At 46.5% G+C, this 21,558-nt stretch overlaps 1 long non-coding RNA gene across 1 annotated transcript; it reads right to left on the bottom strand.

Moving 5' to 3' along the window:
• Positions 1–343: 343 nt before the first annotated feature.
• On the bottom strand, positions 344–3,819 carry LOC140419285 (uncharacterized). The gene is made up of 2 exons (XR_011945674.1): positions 3,710–3,819; positions 344–2,692 (listed from the first exon to the last, which is right to left on the bottom strand). It is a non-coding gene; the product is annotated as an uncharacterized lncRNA (long non-coding RNA).
• Between the last annotated feature and the right edge of the window lie 17,739 nt (positions 3,820–21,558).

The following is a 21,558-nucleotide window of genomic DNA, read 5'->3' on the forward strand; positions in this document are numbered from 1 at the left end:
GGAGACGGATACTATTAGCTTGGAGGGACTCAAAGCCCCCGAAATTGGAGACCTGGCTATCGGACATGGCGAGCTTTCTCTGTCTGGAGAAAATCAAGTTTGCCTTGAGAGGGTCACTGTTAGGGTTCGCCCGGAGGTGGCAACCGTTCATCGACTTCTTTGCAGAAAATTAATCGTCAGCAGAAGGGGAAGTGGGGGGAGGGGGGGGGGGGGGGAGTTAGTTTAGTTTAGAGTAGGGGGTTAATACAGGTGGGACCTGCAAGGGGGTAACAGACTTTATTTTGCACTATGTTTATAGACTTATGTATATTGTTTATTTTGGCATTGTTGTAAAACCAAAAAATACCTCAATAAAATGTTTATTAAATAAAAAGTCTAAATCATTCATATATAACACACAAAGCATGGAATCTTGTCCTGAACAATCCAGAAATCCACTGGAAAGTCTTCCAGTCATTCCCCTTTGCTTCCTGCTGCTCCAGCTGATGACATTTCCAGCGTAATGGAAGTCCCCTGGTTTTCCCACATGGAACTGGATGTGCATTAGTTATTTCATCATTAACTGACTTAAGTAAATAAACATAAGATTCAAACAAATAGGGCCGTACAGTAACGCAGCAGTTAGCACTGCGGCCTCACGGCGTTGAAGTCCCAGGTTCGATCCCGGCTCTGGGTCACTCTCCGTGTGAAGTTTGCACATTCTCCCCGTGTTTGCGTGCGTTTCGTCCCCACACCCAAAGATGCGCAGGCTAGGTGGATTGGCCACGCTAAACTGTTCCTGAATTGGAAAAAATAAATTGGGTACTCTAAATTTATATCAAAAAAGAATAAAACAAATAAAGATTCATCATGTCCTCACCAATCAGTTTTTTCCATTATCCTGAAGTAACCTTATTTTTATAGGGAGTTAAGTGAAGTGTGTTCCTAACCCCTCGTTATCTAAATTTCCATTCACCATTTTTCTGTCCACCTGACCCAGTCCATGGCTTTCTCCCTCATCGTCTAAAACACATCAGCAACTTTTGTATAATCTTGGTGCATACATTTAAGTCTAAATCATTGATATATACCGGAAACTGTGGAGCCCCACTGGAAACAGATGTCCAGGCATCATTCAGTCCTGAATGTGACTAACAGCAGCAACAACAGCTGAATCCGAACCCTGCTGTTGCCCAGTGAACTTGCTGATGTCTGTGCAGGTTGTTTGACTGAGTGAATCTCCTCCCACACACGGAGCAGTTAAACAGCCTCTCCCCAGTACCGCTCCCACGTGTGGGCCACACGGTAGCACAGTGGTCCGCACTGTTGCTTCACAGCTCCAGGTTCCCAGGTTTGATTCCCGGCTTGGGTCACTGTCTGCGCGTTGCCCCAGTGTCTGCGTGGGTTTCCTCCGGGTGCTCCGGTTTCCCCCCCACTGTCCAAAGATATATGGATTTGCCATGCTAAATTGCCCTTGAAGTTTCCAAAAAGGTGAGGTAGGGTTATGGGTTAGGTTGGAGGTATGGGCTTAAGTCGGGTGCTCTTTCCAAGGGCTGGTGCACTCGATGGGCCGAATGCCCTCCTTCTGCACAGTAAATGCTATGATTCTGTTTCAGTGTGAACTCGCTGGTGTTTCAGCAGATTCGGTTTACTTTTAAATCTTTTTTTCGTTGGAACATTTAAAAGGTTTCTGTTCAGTGTGAACAAGTTGTCTATTCAGGTTGGATGACTGAGTGAATTTCTTGTCACACACGGGGCAAGTGTACGGTCTCTGCCCAGTGTGAACTCGCTGGTGTTGCAGAAGGTTGGATGAACATTTGAATCCCTGCCAACACATGGAGCACATGAATGGCCTCTCCCCAGTGTGAGTGCGTTGATGTAACAGTAAATCCTTTCTGCTTTTAAAGTTCTTCTCACAGTCAGCACATTTAAAAGGTCTCTGATCAGTATGAACAAGTTGGTGTCTCAGGAGGATTGATGACTGAGTGAATCCCTTGCCACACACGGAGCAGGTGAATGGCCTCTCCCCAGAGTGAGTGCGTTGGTGCAACAGTAAATTATTTCTGCTTTTAAAGCTCTTCTCACAGTCAGCACATTTAAACGGTCTCTGGTCAGTATGAACATGCTGGTGTGCGATGAGGTTGGTGATTTAGAAAATCCCTTCCGACACACGGAGCAGGTGAATGGTCTTTCCCCAGTGTGAATACGTCAGTGAGTTTCCAATTCAGATGGGTAATTGAATCCCATCCCACAGTCCCCACATTTCCACAGTTTCTCCATGGTTATTGATAGGTTATCTGGTGTAGGTGGAATGAAGATTTGAGGTCACTATCAGATCAGCCATGATGTTATTAAATGGTGGAACGTGGTCACGGGGCTGAATGTCCTATTGCTGCTTCTTGATTCCTCTGGCTCGAATTTCCTTATGTTTCTCCAACTTGGATCATCAGTTGAAGCCAGAGTACAGTTTCTCCTTGATGTAAATGCTGCAATTTAATTTCATGCTGTGTGATTGGTTAAAGCTCAGTTCCAGCTAACTGTGGAAAATTACTTCGATGTCTGTGTCTCGGTGCTTTCCCAATCACAGTGATTTTTGACATTTTTTCCGAAAGACAAAACAGACAAACATTTCTCCTTCCACGTTGAAAGGGCGGTCCTGATGAATCAAGTGACTCTGTCAGATCTCAACATGATGTTTGCATCTGCAAATATTCTGTAAAATGAAATTACATTGAATTACTGTGAATATATAAGACACAAACAGTCCATTCTGTCACAGATTCTATCAATACTCGGCACACATCTTCGGTTCCATTTTCTCTCATGCGCTTGTCCAGTTTCCTTTTGGAAACATCTCAGCACTTTCCTCAGCTCATTTCCATGGTAATGTGTTGCACATTCTAAACATGTGATAAATAAATGTGTCCGTATTGCCCTCTTGGATTTATTCGTAACTATCTTGTATTTCTGACTTGTTGTTTATTGATGGTTCCTGATTTTGGACTCTCTCACATCGCCCCTCTCCAAACTATTGATAATTTAAAAGATTTATAGAAGGTCACTGCTTAATTTGTTGTTGTCGCTACAAAAAGGTCCCACTCTATTTAATCTTTCCTGAGAGCTGTAATCTCTCATGTTTCAAAAGCCATCACTGTCAGTCCAGGATAGAAATTCTGAACAGGCAATTCTAGTTTCTCTGGAACGATTTTTCCTCTCTTGTTCCCCCAAAGCTGTCAATCCCAGTCCCACGCACTCTCCCTCCTCCCTGGGCTGAAATCCAAACCCATCTCACCATCTGCACCATTTCTTTCCTCCACTCCCAGTTTTCTCCCTCCCTCTCCTCTGCCTGGGTTCAGTTCTCCAGCTCCTGTCTGCAGACTGACAATAAAATCAATGGGTCTTATTGGGGGCTTGGGGCCTCCAGCGGGTGTTTGTGAATCACCCATTGAATGGGGACTGATTAACGGCAGGTTCGGACCAATAGGAAGAGGGGGGGGGGAGGACCTCCAACCAATCAGAGTGAATGAGAGGCGGAACAAAGCCGGAGCTCTCGCTCCCTCCGCATGCGCCCTGCCGCACAACAGCCGGGCCTGTCTCGGGGAAAAGCCTGAGCAGTGTTCGCCGGTTCAGTTGCTGTATCCGAGCTTCGTATTCGGGGTTGGGGCCCAGACGGAGTGTTTATGAAGCTTCCCGACCCATCCGCCGCCTCCATCCCTCCCTCATGACTCACTCGGCTGAATTTGACCTGATGAGGGTTTCCACCCGACCGCCTGAATCATCCTCTGTACTGCGCATGCTCCAACTCACGATGGCGATTGGGGACAGCCCCCCCTTATTTATTCCGATTGGTTGGAGGAGCAGCTACTCCGCTTGGTCCTCCACTCCCCCTATTGGTCCAGAGCAGCCGTCAATCATTAACCGGTCATTGGTAGCTGGAGCAAGCGCAGTGCCAATGCTGGACTCGACCAGGAGGTTTCACTGAAAGAGGTGAGTTTTAAAGAGAGTCTTAAAGGACGAAAGTGAGCTGGAGGGAGGGAATTCAGTGCTTGGGGCCGAGGGAACTTAAAACCATGGCGGACTAATTATAATTAGTCCAAGAGTCCAGAATAGAGCTGTACAGATATCTCCGGGGGGGGGGGGGTTTGTGGGGCTGGAGGAGATGACAGACACAGGGAGAGATGAGGCCATGGAGGGATTTGAAAACAAGGGTGAGAATTGATTGGAAGCGAATGCAAGTCTCGGAGCACAGGGATCATAGGGGAAAGGAACTTGCTGTGTATTAAGACATGGGTAGCAGACTTTTGGATGGCATTAAGTTTACAGAGGTAGAATTTACGGGCAGCACGGTAGCATGGTGGTTAGCACAATTGTTCACAGCTCCAGGGTCCCAGGTTCGATTCCGGCTTGGGTCACTGTCTGTGCGGAGTCTGCACATCCTCCCCGTGTGTGCGTGGGTTTCCTCCGGGTGCTCCGGTTTCCTCCCACAGTCCAAAGATGTGCAGGTTAGGTGGATTGGCCGTGATAAATTGCCCTTAGTGTCCAATATTGCCCTTAGTGTTGGGTGGGGTTGCTGGGTTGTGGGGATAGGGTGGAGGTGTTGACCTTGGGTAGGTAGGACTCGATGGGCAGAATGGCCTCCTTCTGCACTGTAAATTCTATGATAATCTATGAGAATGTGAGAGAGCAGCCAGGTGTGTAGTGGAATAGTTGAAGCAGGAGGTGAGGATGACATGACCAAGGTTTAGCACCAGACGCACAGACATAGGAGAGAAGCCGGATAATGTAACGCAAGTGGAAACAGTCTTGGTGATGGCACAGATATGAGGTCAGAAGCTCATATTGGGATCAAATATGAAACCAAGGTTGCAAAGAGACGAGGTAAGTCTGAAACTGTTGCCAGGGAGAGGGATAGAGTCAGTATGTCAGGAATGGAGATTGGAGCAGGGACCGAACAGTGGATTCAGTCTTCTATTTGATTGAAGTTATTTAGTCAGCAGGAAGAGAACCAGAATGAGCCCTGAGTCTGATGTCCAGTATAAATTAGTTCGAGAGGGAGAGGAAGAACGAAGGAAACCGGGAAGATTTGGAGAAACGACCATCGTGATTGCTCATCAAATCTCCACACAGTCATGTCTGGACACAAGGTTCACATATGTTATTCTGCGTGCTCAGTCAGGGTGATTCAGATTAATGTCTGTCACAAGTCATGGATGAAGTGACTTATAAAGCATATTCTTACCTCTAATTATATAACTTTGGAAAGATACAGAAATAATGATCTAATACTTCATTTAGATTTCAGCCCGGGGAGAGGGTGTGTGGGAGGGGGATTTGCAGCTTTGGGGAAAGAGGGGAAAGAAAGAAAAGAAAGGTTCCCCAGCAACTGGAATTGTCTGTTCTGAATTTCTATCTTGTACTGATCGTGTGACCTTTGTAAACTCCTTTTCCAGGGCATTAGGAGAGGATTTTCAGACAGGAAACACAAACCAAATATCACATTACGATCTGACCGTGTCACTCAATTGATCTGGACCTGAATATCCTCAGACTATGAATGTGGAATGAAAAATGTTTGCTCTGTCTGTGGGAAAATATTTCAAACATCAGTGTGACTGGAAAAGCACAGAGACACACACAACACACACCCGAGTGAGAGTGTTCCAGTGAACTGACTGGAAAGAGCTTTAACCAGTTACAGCCTGAAAAAACATCACACCATTCACAGCGGGAAGAAACAGAATATACTGTGCAGGAGCCCATTCGGCCCATCGAGTCTGCACTGACCCACTTAAGCCCTCACTTCCACCCTATCCCCGTAACCCAATAACCCCTCCTAAACCTTTTGGTCACTAAGGGTAACTTATCATGGCCAGTCCACCTAACCTGCACATCTTTGGACTGTGGGAGGAAACCGGAGCGCCCAGAGGAAACCCACGCGGAAAGGGGGAGAACGTACAGACTCCGCACAGACAGTGACCCAGCGGGGAATCTAATCTGAGACCCTGGCGTTGTGAAGCCACAGTGCTATCCACTTGTGCTTCCATGTGTTCTGTGTGAGGACGAAACTTCACTTGATTGTGTAAAGAGAGGCACAAAGACAATGACTCCATGGAGATACCATAGAAACGTGGAGATTGTGGAAGCTGGATGTTCAGCAGTTTAGTGAGAATCGGGTCAAAGGAGCAAAGGATCAAAGGAGCAAAGGGTAAGTCTCACAGACAAGATGATCTCTGAGAGGGCATGATGGCAGATAACAGAAAAAGAGGGGAAAGATGTGAGTTCAGAACTTGGAAAAGAAACGACTTTCGAGGCAGATTTACTGAGTGGTTTAGTGGAGGAGCAGCAGAATCAGCTGATCGGATTGTTTCAATTGATGGGATTTTCCAGCCCTTCCTGCTGGCTGGACCTTCCAGACCCGCCAGAGGCCACCCCCTCGCGGCGGTTCCCACGGCGGGATGGGTGAACCACACAAATAGACCATAGACTTTGACAGGACCAGAATATCCCGCCGGCAGCCAAGGCGAGTTTCCTCCCCCACCGGAAAGCAAGTCACGGGAGAACCGGAAAACGCTGCCCAATCTGAGTGACAAAGAAGCTCCATGAGCTCCTCACATTTGTTGGGGGTGAGGATGGAGGAGACAGGGGAGGGAGAACAAAGGTTCGAGATATTAAAAAGACAACACACCGTATTTAACACTAGGCTGGTTTTATTCGAATTTTATGCAGAATATTAATTCCTATAACTGGGCTGGTGTTTATTATCAACAGGAGAGACTCCAATGAATCATCTTCAGTCCTTCATGTGATTTAAATTTTTATTTTTTATTTAAAAAGAGTACCCAATTCTACTTTTGTTTCCAATTCAGTGGGCAACTTAGTGTGGCCAATCCACCTACCCTCCACATCTTTGGGTTGTGGGCGTGAGGTCCACGCAGACTCAAGGAGAATGTGCAAACCCACACGGGGCCGGGATCGAACCCGGGTCCTCAGCACCATGAGGCAGCAGTGCTAATCACTGCGCCACTATGCCACCCAAAATCCAATCACTGTAATCACTGTGACCTCGCCTGTGTCTCAGCAGATTGGATGACTGAGTGAATCCCTTCCCACACTTGGAGCAGGAGAACGGCTTCTCCCCTGTGTGTATGGGTCGATGTGCCAGCCAGCAGGTTGGATGAATGATTCAATCCCTTCCCACCCTCCGATCAGGTGAGTGGCCTCTCCCCAGTGTGAATTCTCTGGTGTTGGGTGAATTGAGCTAATTTCCTGAACCCAGTCCCACAGTGGGAGCATCTGAACGGTCTCTCCTCCATGTGAACACGTTGATGGGTCACCAGTTCTCCAGTACTTTTAGATCACTTTCCGCAGTCCAAGCATTTAAATGATCTCGTCACTCGTCAGAGTGAACCCATTGATGGGATGTCAGTTCCGCAGAACTTTTAAAGCACTTCTCACAGATCAGGCATTTAAAAGGTCTCTCCCTCAGTGTGAACCCGTTGGTGTTTCAGCAGGTGGGATGACTTGAGTGAATCCTTTCCCACACACAGAGCAGGTAAATGGTTTCTCCCCAGTGTGAACTCGCTGATGTGCCATCAAGTGGGATAACCGAGTGAATCTCTTCCCACACACAGAGCAAGTGAACGGCCTCTTACCTGTGTGACCACTTTGGTGTCCTAACAGATTGGATAACAGAGTGAATCTTCTCCCACACTGAGCGGCCTCTCCCCATTGTAAACTCTCTGATGTCTCAGCAGGCTGGATGACTGAGTAAATCCCTTCCCACACTGAGGGCAGGTGAATGATCTCTCCCCGGTGTGACTGCGTCAATTGATTTCCAGGTCAAATGGGCAACTAAATGCCTTCCCACAGTCCTAACATTTCCATGGATTATCCCCAGTGTGTCTACGCTTGTGTCTCGAAAGGCCCAAAGATCGACTGACGACTCGACCACACACACAACACATATATGGTTTCTCCTCGCTGTGACAAGTGCTTTTTCCTTCCATGTTCAAAATCTGATGATATTCAAGTTATGATATACTGTATGACTCTGTCAGATCCTTCTGTCATGTTTGGTTTGTGTTTCCCAACTGCAAACCCTGTGAAATTGATTTAAAACGGTAACAAAGTGAGTGAAAGAGAACCCACAAACACACAAAGGCAGGTTGTGAAATTAAGCTGAATGATTTTGCTAATTTGTGAGGCCAGCACTGGGGAAAAGTGACCATGAAAATTGCTGGATTGTCATTAAAAACCCAATTGGTGCCAGGGTCCAGGATGTCTCCGAATGGGTAGAGGGCATCCTGAAGGGGGAGGGCAAACAGGCAGAGGTCGTTGTACATATTGGTACTAACGACATAGGCAGGAAGGGGCATGAGGTCCTGCAGCAGGAGTTCATGGAGCTAGGCAGAAAGTTAAAAGACAGGACCTCTAGGGTTGTAATCTCGGGATTACTCCCTGTGCCACGTGCCAGTGAGGCTAGAAATAGGAAGATAGAGCAGCTAAACACGTGGCTTAACAGCTTGTGTAGGAGGGAGGGTTTCCGTTATCTGGACCACTGGGAGCTCTTCCGGGACAGGTGTGACCTATATAAGGACGGGTTGCATCTAAACTGGAGAGGCATAAATATCCTGGCCGCGAGGTTTGCTAGTGTCACACGGGAGGGTTTAAACTAGTATGGCAGGGGGGTGGGCATGGGAGCAATAGGTCAGAAGGTGAGAGCATTGAGGGAGAACTAGGGAATAGGGACAGTGTGGCTCTGAGGCAGAGCAGACAGGGAGAAGTTGCTGAACACAGTGGGTCTGGTGGCCTGAAGTGCATATGTTTTAATGCAAGAAGTATTACGGGTAAGGCAGATGAACTTAGAGCTTGGATTAGTACTTGGAACTATGATGCTGTTGCCATTACAGAGACCTGGTTGAGGGAAGGACAGGATTGGCAGCTAAACGTTCCAGGATTTAGATGTTTCAGGTGGGATAGAGGGAGATGTAAAAGGGGTGGCGGAGTTGCGCTACTGGTTAGGGAGAATATCACAGCTGTACTACGGGAGGACACCTCAGAGGGCAGTGAGGCTATATGGGTAGAGATCAGGAATAAGAAGGGTGCAGTCACAATGTTGGGGGTTTACTACAGGCCTCCCAACAGCCAACGGGAGATAGGTAGACAGATTTTGGAAAAGAGTAAAAACAACAGGGTTGTGGTGATGGGAGACTTCAACTTCCCCAATATTGACTGGGACTCACTTAGTGCCAGGGGCTTAGAGGGGGCAGAGTTTGTAAGGAGCATCCAGGAGGGCTTCTTAAAACAATATGTAGACAGTCCAACTAGGGAAGGGGCGGTACTGGACCTGGTATTGGGGAATGAGCCCGGCCAGGTGGTAGAAGGTTCAGTAGGGAAGCATTTCGGGAACAGTGACCACAATTCAGTAAGTTTTAAAGTGCTGGTGGACAAGGATAAGAGTGGTCCTAGGATGAATGTGCTAAATTGGGGGAAGGCTAATTATAACAATATTAGGTGCGAACTGAAGAACCTAGATTGGGAGCGGATGTTTGAGGGCAAATCAACATCTGACATGTGGGAGGCTTTCAAGTGTCAGTTGAAAGGAATTCAGGACCGGCATGTTCCTGTGGGGAAGAAGGGTAAATATGGCAATTTTCGGGAACCTTGGATAACGAGAGATATTGTAGGCCTCGTCAAAAAGAAAAAGGAGGCATTTGTCAGGGCTAAAAGGCTGGGAACAGACGAAGCCTGTGTGGAATATAAGGAAAGCAGGAAGGAACTTAAGCAAGGAGTCAGGAGGGTTAGAAGGGGTCACGATAAGTCATTGGCAAATAGGGTTAAGGAAAATCCCAAGGCTTTTTACACGTACATAAAAAGCAAGAGGGTAGCCAGGGAAAGTGTTGGCCCACTGAAGGATAGGCAAGGGAATATATGTGTGGAGCCAGAGGAAATGGGCGAGGTACTAAATGAATACTTTGCATCAGTATTCACCAAAGAGAAGGAATTGGTAGATGTTGAGTCTGGAGAAGGGTGTGTAGATAGCCTGGGTCACATTGAGATCCAAAAAGACGAGGTGTTGGGCGTCTTAAAAAATATTAAGGTAGATAAGTCCCCAGGGCCTGATGGGATCTACCCCAGAATACTGAAGGAGGCTGGAGAGGAAATTGCTGAGGCCTTGACAGAAATCTTTGGATCCTCACTGTCTTCAGGTGATGTCCCGGAGGACTGGAGAATAGCCAATGTTGTTCCTCTGTTTAAGAAGGGTAGCAAGGATAATCCAGGGAACTACAGGCCGGTGAGCCTTACTTCAGTGGTAGGGAAATTACTGGAGAGAATTCTTCGAGACAGGATCTACTCCCATTTGGAAGCAAGTGGACGTATTAGTGAGAGGCAGCATGGTTTTGTGAAGGGGAGGTCGTGTCTCACTAACTTGATAGAGTTTTTCGAGGAGGTCACAAAGATGATTGATGCAGGTAGGGCAGTGGATGTTGTCTATATGGACTTCAGTAAGACCTTTGACAAGGTCTTTCATGGTAGACTAGTACAAAAGGTGAAGTCACACGGGATCAGGGGTGAGCTGGCAAGGTGGATACAGAACTGGCTAGGTCATAGAAGGCAGAGAGTAGCAATGGAAGGATGCTTTTCTAATTGGAGGGCTGTGACCAGTGGTGTTCCGCAGGGATCAGTGCTGGGACTTTTGCTGTTCGTAGTATATATAAATGATTTGGAGGAAAATGTAATTGGTCTGGTTAGTAAGTTTGCAGACGACACAAAAGTTGGTGGAATTGCGGATAGTGATGAGGACTGTCAGAGGATACAGCAGGATTTAGATTGTTTGGAGAGATGGCAGATGGAGTTTAATTCGGACAAATGTGAGGTAATGCATTTTGGAAGGTCTAATGCAGGTAGGGAATATACAGTGAATGGTAGAACCCTCAAGAGTATTGAAAGTCAGAGAGATCTAGGTGTACAGGTCCACAGGTCACTGACAGGGGCAACACAGGTGGAGAAGGTAGTCAAGAAGGCATACGGCATGCTTGCCTTCATTGGCCGGAGCATTGAGTATAAGAATTGGCAAGTCATGTTGCAGCTGTATAGAACCTTAGTTAGGCCACACTTGGAGTATCGTGTTTAATTCTGGTCGCCACACTACCAGAAGGATGTGGAGGCTTTCAAGAGGGTGCAGAAGAGATTTACCAGAATGTTGCCTGGTATGGAGGGCATTAGCTATGAGGAGCGGTTGAATAAACTCTATTTGTTCTCACTGGAACGACGGAGGTTGAGGGGCGACCTGATAGAGGTCTACAAAATTATGAGGGGCATAGACAGAGTGGATAGTAAGAGGCTTTTCCCCAGGGTAGAGGGGTCAATTACTAGGGGGCATAGGTTTAAGGTGAGAGGGGCAAGGTTTAGAGTAGATGTATGAGGCAAGTTTTTTTACACAGAGGGTAGTGGGTGCCTGGAACTCGCTACCGGAGGAGGTGGTGGAAGCAGGGACGATAGTGACATTTAAGGGGCATCTTGACAAATACATGAATAGGATGGGAATAGAGGGATACGGACCCAGGAAGTGTAGATGATTGTAGTTTAGTCGGGCAGCATGGTCGGCACGGGCTTGGAGGGCCTGTTCCTGTGCTGTACATTTCTTTGTTCTTTGTAATGTCCTTCAGGGAAGGTATCCTGCCTCCCAATCTCTAGGCCTACACAGACCTGGACCTCTACTTGAGGAGAGAACAAGATAGGGTGAGGAGAAGAGGAGTAGTGGGAGAGCTAAGGTTGTAGCTGCAGGGGGCACAGGTGGTGGGAGAATGAGAAGGATTTTACCTTTCTAAAACTCATCGAGAACTTTCACAGAATCTCCCACACCCTCAAACTCTCCCACCTAGAAGGAGCAGGATCACACGTAAACATGAAAGCCATCACCTCCAAGTATCCGTCCAAGTCACACACCATCCTGACTTGTCTGACATCCAGTGCTGGACAAACAGAAGTTTAATATATTGAAAAGACTGAAGCCATTGCCTTCAGTCCTTGCCAACCCTAGCCACTGATTCCATCTCTCTCCATGGTAACTATCTGAGGCTCAAAATGATTGTTCACACCGTGGTACTATATTTCACCCCAAGGTGAGTTTGCAACTGCATGTCCTAAATGGCCTCTCTCTGTGATGCAATCATTCTATCATTGCACTGAAGGAAAGGGTCCGTTCTCTGCCACCAACACCTAACCCATACAGGCCGTTTCTTAATTGGCCCATCTCTGTTCCTCGATTAGTTTCGTATGAAACTCCTGAAAAAATATTGCAGTTGCTGGAAATGTGAACTAAGAAGAGAAAATGCTGGAAAAACACAGCAGGTTAGGCAGTATCTGCGGAGCGAGAAACAGAGTTAATGTTGAAGGGTGTGCAGAATTAATTACGTGGAATAGAAATGGTACAGAATTTGTATGTTAATATAAACTCAGAATTGGAAGGGAAATGATATCTAGTGCAAAAAATGTAATTCCTGACCATGGGAAGATCAAGCTGGTAAATCAGCAGCACATTGATGGGCAGCAATGGAAACCTAATTTAGAAACAGTTGGCAGAAACACAGTTAAATACCAGTAAGAAGTCTTACAACACCAGGTTAAAGTCCAACAGGTTTGTTTCGAATCACTAGCTTTCGGAGCACTGCTCCTTCCTCAGGTGAATGAAGAGGTAGGTTCCAGAAACATTTATATAGGCAAAGTCAAAGATGTGAGACGATACAGCACCCACCAGGTAGGCGGTACATACTCGTGTGACTCAGCCAACATTGTCTACCTCATACGCTGCAGGAAAGGATTTCCCGAAGCGTGGTACATTGGCGAGACCATGCCGACGCTGCGACAATCGCCAGGCAGGAATGTTCCCTTCCAGTCGGGGAACACTTCAGCAGTCGAGGGCATTCAGCCTCTGATCTTCGGGAAAGCGTTCTCCAAGGCGGCCTTCAGGACGTGTGACAACGCAGAATCGCCGAGCAGAAACTTATAGCCAAGTTCCGCACACAGGAGTACGGCCTCAACCAGTCCTTGGATTCATGTCGCATTACATTCACCCCCCACCATCTGGCCTGGGCTTGCGCAATCCTACCAACTGTCCTGGCTTGAGACAATTCACACCTCTCTCTGGCTCTGTAAATTTTAATTACCTGCAAATGCTCGTATTCAAAGTATCATCTTGCACCTTTGTCTGTATAAATGTTTCCAGAACCTACCTCTTCATTCACCTGAGGAAGGTGCTGCGCTCCAAAAGCTAGTGATTTGAAACAAACCTGTTTGACTTTAACCTGGTGTGCAAGACTTCTTACTGAGCTCACCCCAGTCCAATGCCGGCATCTCCACATCATAGTTAAATTCCAAAAAATGGTTGGAATAAATCTACTATTAGAGACAGAGGAAGTTAGACAATGGCAGAGAGGTGAATGGGAATCAAATAATCAACTAGGAAGCAGACTTAATGAGGTGAATGTCCTAATTGTAATTCTAATCTTACGTTTTTTGTTCACCGGCCGGCTGTGCATTCGCCCCACCGCACATTGTCCATCCCTAACTCAGGTCTGTTAGGTCCGAGCTGCTGTGTGCAGAGTGAGATGAAAATCAAGGCTCCGCGATTTTCTCTCCTGGTCACTGGGACCCTGAAGCCCCGCCCCTCTATCTGCAGAACAAGACAGTGCCGCATGCGCACTGCTCCTGCGGAAACATGATGTTTTTAAACCTGGGACTATTCTCAGGAAAAAAGCCTCCGAGCTACAAACTCCGAACCTGCGAAGTCATATTTGAGCTTGAGGCCTACACCGGATGTTTATGAAGCCTCCCCACCCGGCTCCATTCCTCCCTCCCGCCTCTGAGCATGTTCCGGAGAGTTCGGCACTGCGCCTGCGCACTGACCTCTCGCAGAGTGAATAGGGCACATTCATACCCGCAGGGAATGCTGGGTAACAGCGCCATCGAAGTATCCAAACAGAAGGAATCTAATTTTGTCACGCAATTGAAATTAAACTCAACAGATAAACTATTGCCAGTATCGGCGCAAATTAAGGGGTTTTCCTGGTGTGATCGAGTAGATGATTGATGTAGCATCCTCTCTGTTACAGGCAGTGGAGATTTGAAATGAAATGAAAATCGCTTGTCACAAGTAGGCTTCAATGAAGTTACTGTGAAAAGCCTCTAGTCCGCACATTCCGGCGGCTGTCCGGGGAGGCTGGTACAGGAATTGAACCGTGCTGCTAGCCTGCATGGTCTGCTGTAAAAGCCAGCGATTTAGCCCAGTGTGCTGAACCAGCCCCTTATCATAGATCATAGAATTTACAGTGCAGAAGGCGGCCATTCGGCCCATCGAGTCTGCATCAGCTCTTGGAAAGAGCAGCCGACCCAAGCCCACACCTCCACCCTATCCCCATAACCCCACCCAACACTAAGGGCAATTTTGGACACTAAGTGCAATTTAGCATGGCCAATCCACCTAGCCTGCACATCTTTGGACTGTGGGAGGAAACCAGAGCACCCGGAGGAAACCCATGCATCCACAGGGAGAACGTGCAAACTCCACACAGCCAGTGATCCAAGCCAGGAATCGAACCTGGGACCCTGGAGCTGTGAAGCAATTGTGCTTGCCACTGTGCTGCCTATCTCAACACCTCCAAAGAAAACCACTCAACCCGTTACACACTGTTTAATGGGAGATAAAGTAATGTTTGAAAAATTGCTAAAAGTGGCTGATGAATCGACTGGTAAGTCTCAATCACTTTGGTGCAATTGGTCAGCTATTAAGAGAAAGCTTGATGGTTTGCGACCATCCAGAGCGAAGCTCTCATTATTTTTCTCCCTGTCAGTATTCATTGTCACAGTTCCAGGTTATCAATGGGCACTTAAACTACATGAAATCCCCAAAACAATGAGAACTAGTGATGTCCGGTGAGTTCCCACACTAATCGTACTGAATTAATATGTTTTTTAAAAAAAGCAAAATGACAGACCATGTATTTAAACCCAACCCATTAGAAAGCTTGAATTAAAATTGGACACATTGCAGTGAATTGTTTAATAACCCCCTAATCTGGTCTGACATTTTGTGACATCATTATTCGATCAATTTTTCTGCCATGTGACTCTGTTTTTCAGATGAATTGTACTTCCACAAAGAAAGATGTGAAGCAGAATGAGACTGCAAGGTTTAACACTGTGGGCCGTTCAGCTCCGTGCACCGCATTGTTTCTGTAACAGTGAATACATTTCAAAAGTACTCCAGTGCCTTTCAAACACTTCAGGAGGTCCAGTGGTCATGAGAGGTTTTATAGAAATGCACATTTCTGCTAATTGTCCTCAAACTAGGATTACACTCGGTGTCCTCACCAAAATCATTGATAAAGATTGAGCCTTAATTTTGTGTAATAACCACGATGTGGACACCATTTTGAATACTCTGTGAAACTCCATATGCACAATTATTTGTTGTAAAACACAGCGAGTTGTTGTGATTTGCAATGCACTGTCTAAAAATAGTTCTGGAATTTAATTGGACTGTAACTTCCAAAAGGGAATTTGGTGCATTCTGAAAAAAAAAGAAAAGTCGAACTACAGGATTAAATGGTCGTTGTGCAAAGCTGGCAAGACAAAATGGGCCAAATAGACTCCTCTGTGCTCTCAGAGCCTTGTGTACATGTAAAGGGAGTGGTAACAACCTGGAACCTACTGCCTATGAGGGTGGGATATGCAGAGATGAGGGAAGTATTTCAGTAGGAAATTGGACAGGCACTGCGAGAAATAAACCATAGGGATTGGAGGATAGAACGGGGCAATGGGCAGACTGGCTTGCTCCAGAGAACCAACATGGTCTCAAGGTTTCCTAAAGTGTTGGGCCCATATATAGGGTTCCATTCTGGAGGGATAGTATTGAAAAGCACAGGGGAAATGTTCAACTTGTTTAGAACCAGTGTTAGACTGCACCGGGAGCATTGTCAACATTGGTGATCTCCATTTCGAAAAAGGAAATAGAGGCACTGGATAAGGTGCAATAAAGATTCATAATATACAGAACTGAGAGCATTTAACACTCAGGAAAGGCTGGGGCTGCTTTTTTCTGGAAAAGAGGAGACTGATGGAAATCTTTAAGAATATGAAGGGGAGCAGCACGGTGGTGCAGTGGTTAGCCCTGCAGCCTCACGGCGCTGAGGTCCCAGGTTCGATCCCAGCTCTGGGTCACTGTCTGTGTGGAGTTTGCACATTCTCCCCATGTTTGCGTGGGTGTCGCCCCCACAGCAGAGTAGGTGGATTGGCCACGGTAAATTTCCTCTTAATTGGAATAAGTCAATTGAGTCATTAAAATTTTTTTTTTTAAATTATGAAGGGATTCAATTATCCAAAAGGAATTTCAGCAGAAACCTCTGTACCCAGCATGTGGAACTCGCTACCACAGCGAGTGGTTGAGGTGAACAGCGTGAATCCATTGAACGGAAAGCTAGATACATACATAAGGGAAAGGAATAGAGGGAGATGCTGATGGGGGAGATGTAGAGGGGTGGGTGGAGGATCATAAATACTGACACAGACCATGGCTAACCTCAGCCGGTATGGGAATTTAACCTGTGCTGTTGGTGTCACTCAGCACGAACCAGCCATCCAGTCAACTGAGTTAACCGATCCCCTTGTAAATCTGTAATAATTCCTTGAATATTTGTGATTGCCTGTCTCGCACCATACTATTTAATGTCGTTTGTCAGTGCACCTCAGACAACTTGCCCCTCATTCCCTGATAGTTTTCTTCCGTGAGAAATAGCAAGATAAATTCAACATAAGAACCATGTAACCACCATAGCCCATCTTCATGGCAATGAGGCATGATTTGGGGGGTTTCCAAACAGAAATGGTAACGAAACATCTTCTAACATCCAAACAGCCTTTTACACTTTGATCATTGTGAAATGTGCAACCAGATATTCGCGAGAAGGCTGAGTGAGATTGATCCCAGTGGAGGCGAAGTCGTGAGACCGGCCAGTCCAGCAGAAACCCTCTGACCATCTCCATTGACCAACAGAATGAACAAAATGCAGTCCTGGATGTAATTGAGAACAGAAACAATAACAGCAGAATCCAATCCCTGTAATCAGTTGTGAACCTGTTGGTGTCTCAGAAATTGTGATGAATTACAAAATCCCTTCACACATTGACAGCAGGTGAATGGCCTCTCCCAGTATGAAGTCCCAGGTGTGAGATAATCGGGATTATGGAGACATGGCAGCAGGATGACCAGGGATGGGAACTGAATATATTCAGTGTTTCGGAAGGACAGACAAAAAGGAAAAGGCAGTGAAGTGGCAGTGCAGGTTAATAATAATAATCTTTATTCTTATCACAAGTAGGCTTACATTAACACCAGGTTGGTGTTGAGGATCGTCAGAAGATACAGCAGGACCTAGATAGGTTGGAGACTTGGGCAGAGAAATGGCAAATAGAGTTTAATCTGGACAAATGTGAGGTAATGCATTTTGGTAGGTCTAACGTAGAGGGGACATATTCCGTAAATGGGAAAACTCTTAGGAATATAGAAAGTCAGAGAGATCTGGGCGCGCAGGTTCACAGATCTTTGAAGGTGGCAACACAAGCTTAGGAATGCTTGCCTTCCTTGGACGGGGGTATAAAAACTAGCAAGTCATGCTACAGTTCTATAGAACCTTGTTAAGGCCACACTTGGAATATTGCGCACAATTCTGGTCGCCACCCTACCAGAAGGATGTGCAGGCTTTGGAGAGGGTGAAGAGGAGGTTTACCAGGATGTTGCCTGGTCTTGACGGTGTTAGCTATGTGGAGAGACTGAATAGACTCGGACTGTTTTCATTAGAAAGACGGAGGTTGAGGGATGACCTGATAGAGTCCACAAGATTATAGAGTTGATGTGCAAGCACTCTTTCCCACGTTGGAGGGGTCAGTCATCAGGGTGCACAGGTTTAAGGTCCCTGGGGCAAAGTTTAGAGGAGATGTGCGAGGCAGGTTATTTTACGCAGAGGGTGGTGAGTGCCTGGAACACATTGCCAGGGGAGGTTATGGAAACAGATACATTAACGGCGTTCAAAAGGCATCTTGACAAACACGTGGATAGGATGGGTATAGAGGGATACGGCACAAGGAAGTGCTGAGGGTTTTGGCAAAGATCTGTATCATGACCGGCACAGGCTTAGAGGGCCAATAAAGTATCTGTCAAACTTGAGCTTCAATATATTCAATGACCAAAGGGCATGTTCCTGCGCTGTATTATTCTTCTTTGTTCGTTGAAATAGTTGAGGCCATTGCATTGTATGTTTTCAAGAATAATAATATTCTTTATTGTCACAAGTAGGCTTACATTGCAATGAAGTTACTGTGAAAAGCCCCAAGTCGCCACATTCCGGCGCCTGTTCGGGTACACGGAGGGAGAATTTAGAATGTCCAAATTACCTAACAGCACGTCTTTCGCGACTAGTGGGAGGAAACCGGAGCACCCGGGGGAAACCCACGCAGACGCAGGGAGAACGTGCAGACTCCAGACAGTGACCCAGCCGGGAATTGAACCGGAGACCCTGGCGCTGTAAAGCCACAGTGCTAACCACTGTGCTGCCCACACAGCAGAAGCAGTTAGATATAGCACTTACGGCGAAGGAGATCAAAGGATATGGAGGGGAAAGCGGGATTGGGCTATTGAGTTGGAGACAAGCCACGATCATCATGAATGGTGGAGCAGGCTCGAAGGGCCAAATTGCCTCTTCCTGCTCCTATTTTCTATGTAATCCCTTCCCACACTGAGAGCAGGTGAATGGCCTCTCCCAGTGTGAACTCGCTGGTGTGTCTGCAGACTGGATAACTGTGTGAATCCATTCCCACAGAGGGAGCAGATGAATGGTTCTCCCGAGTGTGAATCCGCTTATGTTTCCGCAAGGGGATGAAGCAATAAATCCCTTCCCTCACTGAAAGCAGGCGAATGGCCTCTCCTCAGTGTGAACTTGCTGGTGTCTCTCCAGGATGGAAAAATCACAGAATCCCTTCCCACACTGAGAGCAGATGAATGACGTCTCCCCAGTGTGAACTCGCTGATGTCTCCGCAGAGTGGATGAATCAATGAATCCCTTCTCACACTGAGAACAGGTGAATGGCTTCTCCCCAGTGTGAATTCGCTGGTGTGACTGCAGGGTGGATAACTGAGTGAATCCCTTCCCGCATTGAGAGCAGGAGAATGGCCTCTCCCCAGTGTGAATTCGCTGATGTCTCCGCAGGGTGAATGAAGTACAGAATCTCTGCCCACACCGAGAGCAAGTGAATGGCTTCTCCCCAGTGTGAACTCGTTGGTGTGACTGCAGGCTGGGTAACTGAGTGAATCCCTTCCCGCATTGAGAGCAGGTGAATGGCCTCTCCCCAGTGTGAACTCGCTGATGTTTCTGCAGGCTGGATGAATCAATGAACCCCTTCTCACACTGAGAGCAGATGAACGGCCTCTCCCCAGTGTGAACTCGCTGATGTGTCTGCAAGGTGGATGAATGACTGAATTCCTTTCCACATTGAGAGCAGGTGAATGGCCTCTCCCCAGTGTGAACTCGCTGGTGTCTCTGCAGACTTGATAACCGAGTGAATCCCTTCCCACACTGAGAGCAGGTGAATGGCCTCTCCCCAGTGTGAACCTCCAGCTGAGATGGGACTCTGTATCGCTTCCCAGAGTCACCACATTTCCACAGTTTCTCCATGTTTTGGGCCTCCTCGTGTCTCTCCAGATTGGACAATCAGTGGAAGTTTTGTCTACACACAGAACATGTGCACTGTCTCTCCTCACTCTGAATGGTGTGATGTTTTTTCAGGCTGTGTATCTGGTTGAAACTCTTTCCACAGTCAGTTCACTGGAACTCTCTCACTCGGGTGTGGGTCTCGGTGCTTTTCCAGTCACACTGATGTTTCCACAGTCAGTTCACTGGAACACTCTCACTCGGGTGTGGGTTGTGTGGGTCGCAGTGCTTTTCCAGTCACACTCACGTTTAAAATTCTTTGGAAGTTGACAGTTCGGACAAACATTTCTCCTTCTCGCCGATGATATTCAGATCAGAAGGAATCGAGTGAGTTTGTCACATCGAGACGTGATGTTTGAGATTTCTGTCTGTAATTCCTCCTCTTCCAATATCCTTTGAAAACAATTTACAAAATCATCATTGTTAATACAGGATAAAAATTCAGAACAGACAATTCTAGTTCCTGTGGAACATTATTTCCTCTCTCGTTCTCCAAAAGCTATAAATCTCCATCCCACACAATCTGCCTCCATTCTCACTCTGCTGTATCTAATATTCACCCTCCCAATTCTCCTGAAGGTGCTGATTCATGGTGATTGACAGATCCAAGCTCAGCTCATTGCTTCCTGACCAGGACACAGAGATTAGAATAGGAGCAAGAGTAGACCATTCAGCCCAGCGGCTCTGCTCAACTATTCATTGAGATCCATGGCCGATCTACCTCAGCACCATTTTCCCACACGATCCACATATCCCTCGATATCTTCAATATCTAGAAACCTGTCAATATTTGTCTTGAACATACCCGATGACTGAGGCTCCACATTCCTCTGGGTAGAGAATTCCAAAGCTTTCCCACATCCTCGAGTGAAGAAATTCCTCCTCATCTCTGCTTTCTCTCTATTTTCTGACCTGATCCCCATAACCCTTAACTCCATTGTTAATAAAATATCTGTCCAACTTGTGCTTCAATATATTCAATGACCCCCAGATACAACTGGTCCCTGTGGAAGAGAAATCCAAAGACTAACAACCCTCTGAGGGAAGAGATGACTGGAAATCTATAATGTCGCTGCAGTCTTATATTACAAGATGAGAAATAATAATACATTTACTTTATTACAAACTGTAAATAATATATCTAATCTGTACCATGTAACAACACTAGACATATCTCTGTTCATTATTAATTTAAAAAAAAAATATATTTTATTGAAAATTTTTGGTCAACCAACACAGTACATTGTGCATCCTTTACACAATATTATAACAACACAAATAACAATGACCTATTTTATAAACAGAAAATGAATAAATAATAAATAACAAAAATGAAAACTAACCCTAATTGGCAACTGCCTTATCACAAGTAACACTCTCCAAAAATATAATTTAACAGTCCAATATATAATTATCTGTAGCAACGACCTATACATATTATACAGTATATATATTAACAACCCTGAGAGTCCTTCTGGTTCCTCCTCCCCCCCCCCTCCCCCACCTCCCCCCCCCCTCCCCCCCCCATCCCCACCCTGGGCTGCTGCTGCTGCCTTCTTTTTTCCATTCCATCTATCTTTCTGCGAGGTATTCGACGAACGGTTGCCACCGCCTGGTGAACCCTTGAGCCGACCCCCTTAGGACGAACTTAATCCGCTCTAGCTTTATAAACCCTGCCATGTCATTTATCCAGGTCTCCACCCCCGGGGGCTTGGCTTCTTTCCACATTAGCAATATCCTACGCCGGGCTACTAGGGACGCAAAGGCCAAAACATCGGCCTCTCTCGCCTCCTGCACTCCCGGCTCTTGTGCAACC

This window comes from Scyliorhinus torazame, chromosome 5 (genome assembly GCF_047496885.1).
Source record: "Scyliorhinus torazame isolate Kashiwa2021f chromosome 5, sScyTor2.1, whole genome shotgun sequence".
NCBI classification, from domain to species: Eukaryota; Metazoa; Chordata; class Chondrichthyes; order Carcharhiniformes; family Scyliorhinidae; genus Scyliorhinus; species Scyliorhinus torazame.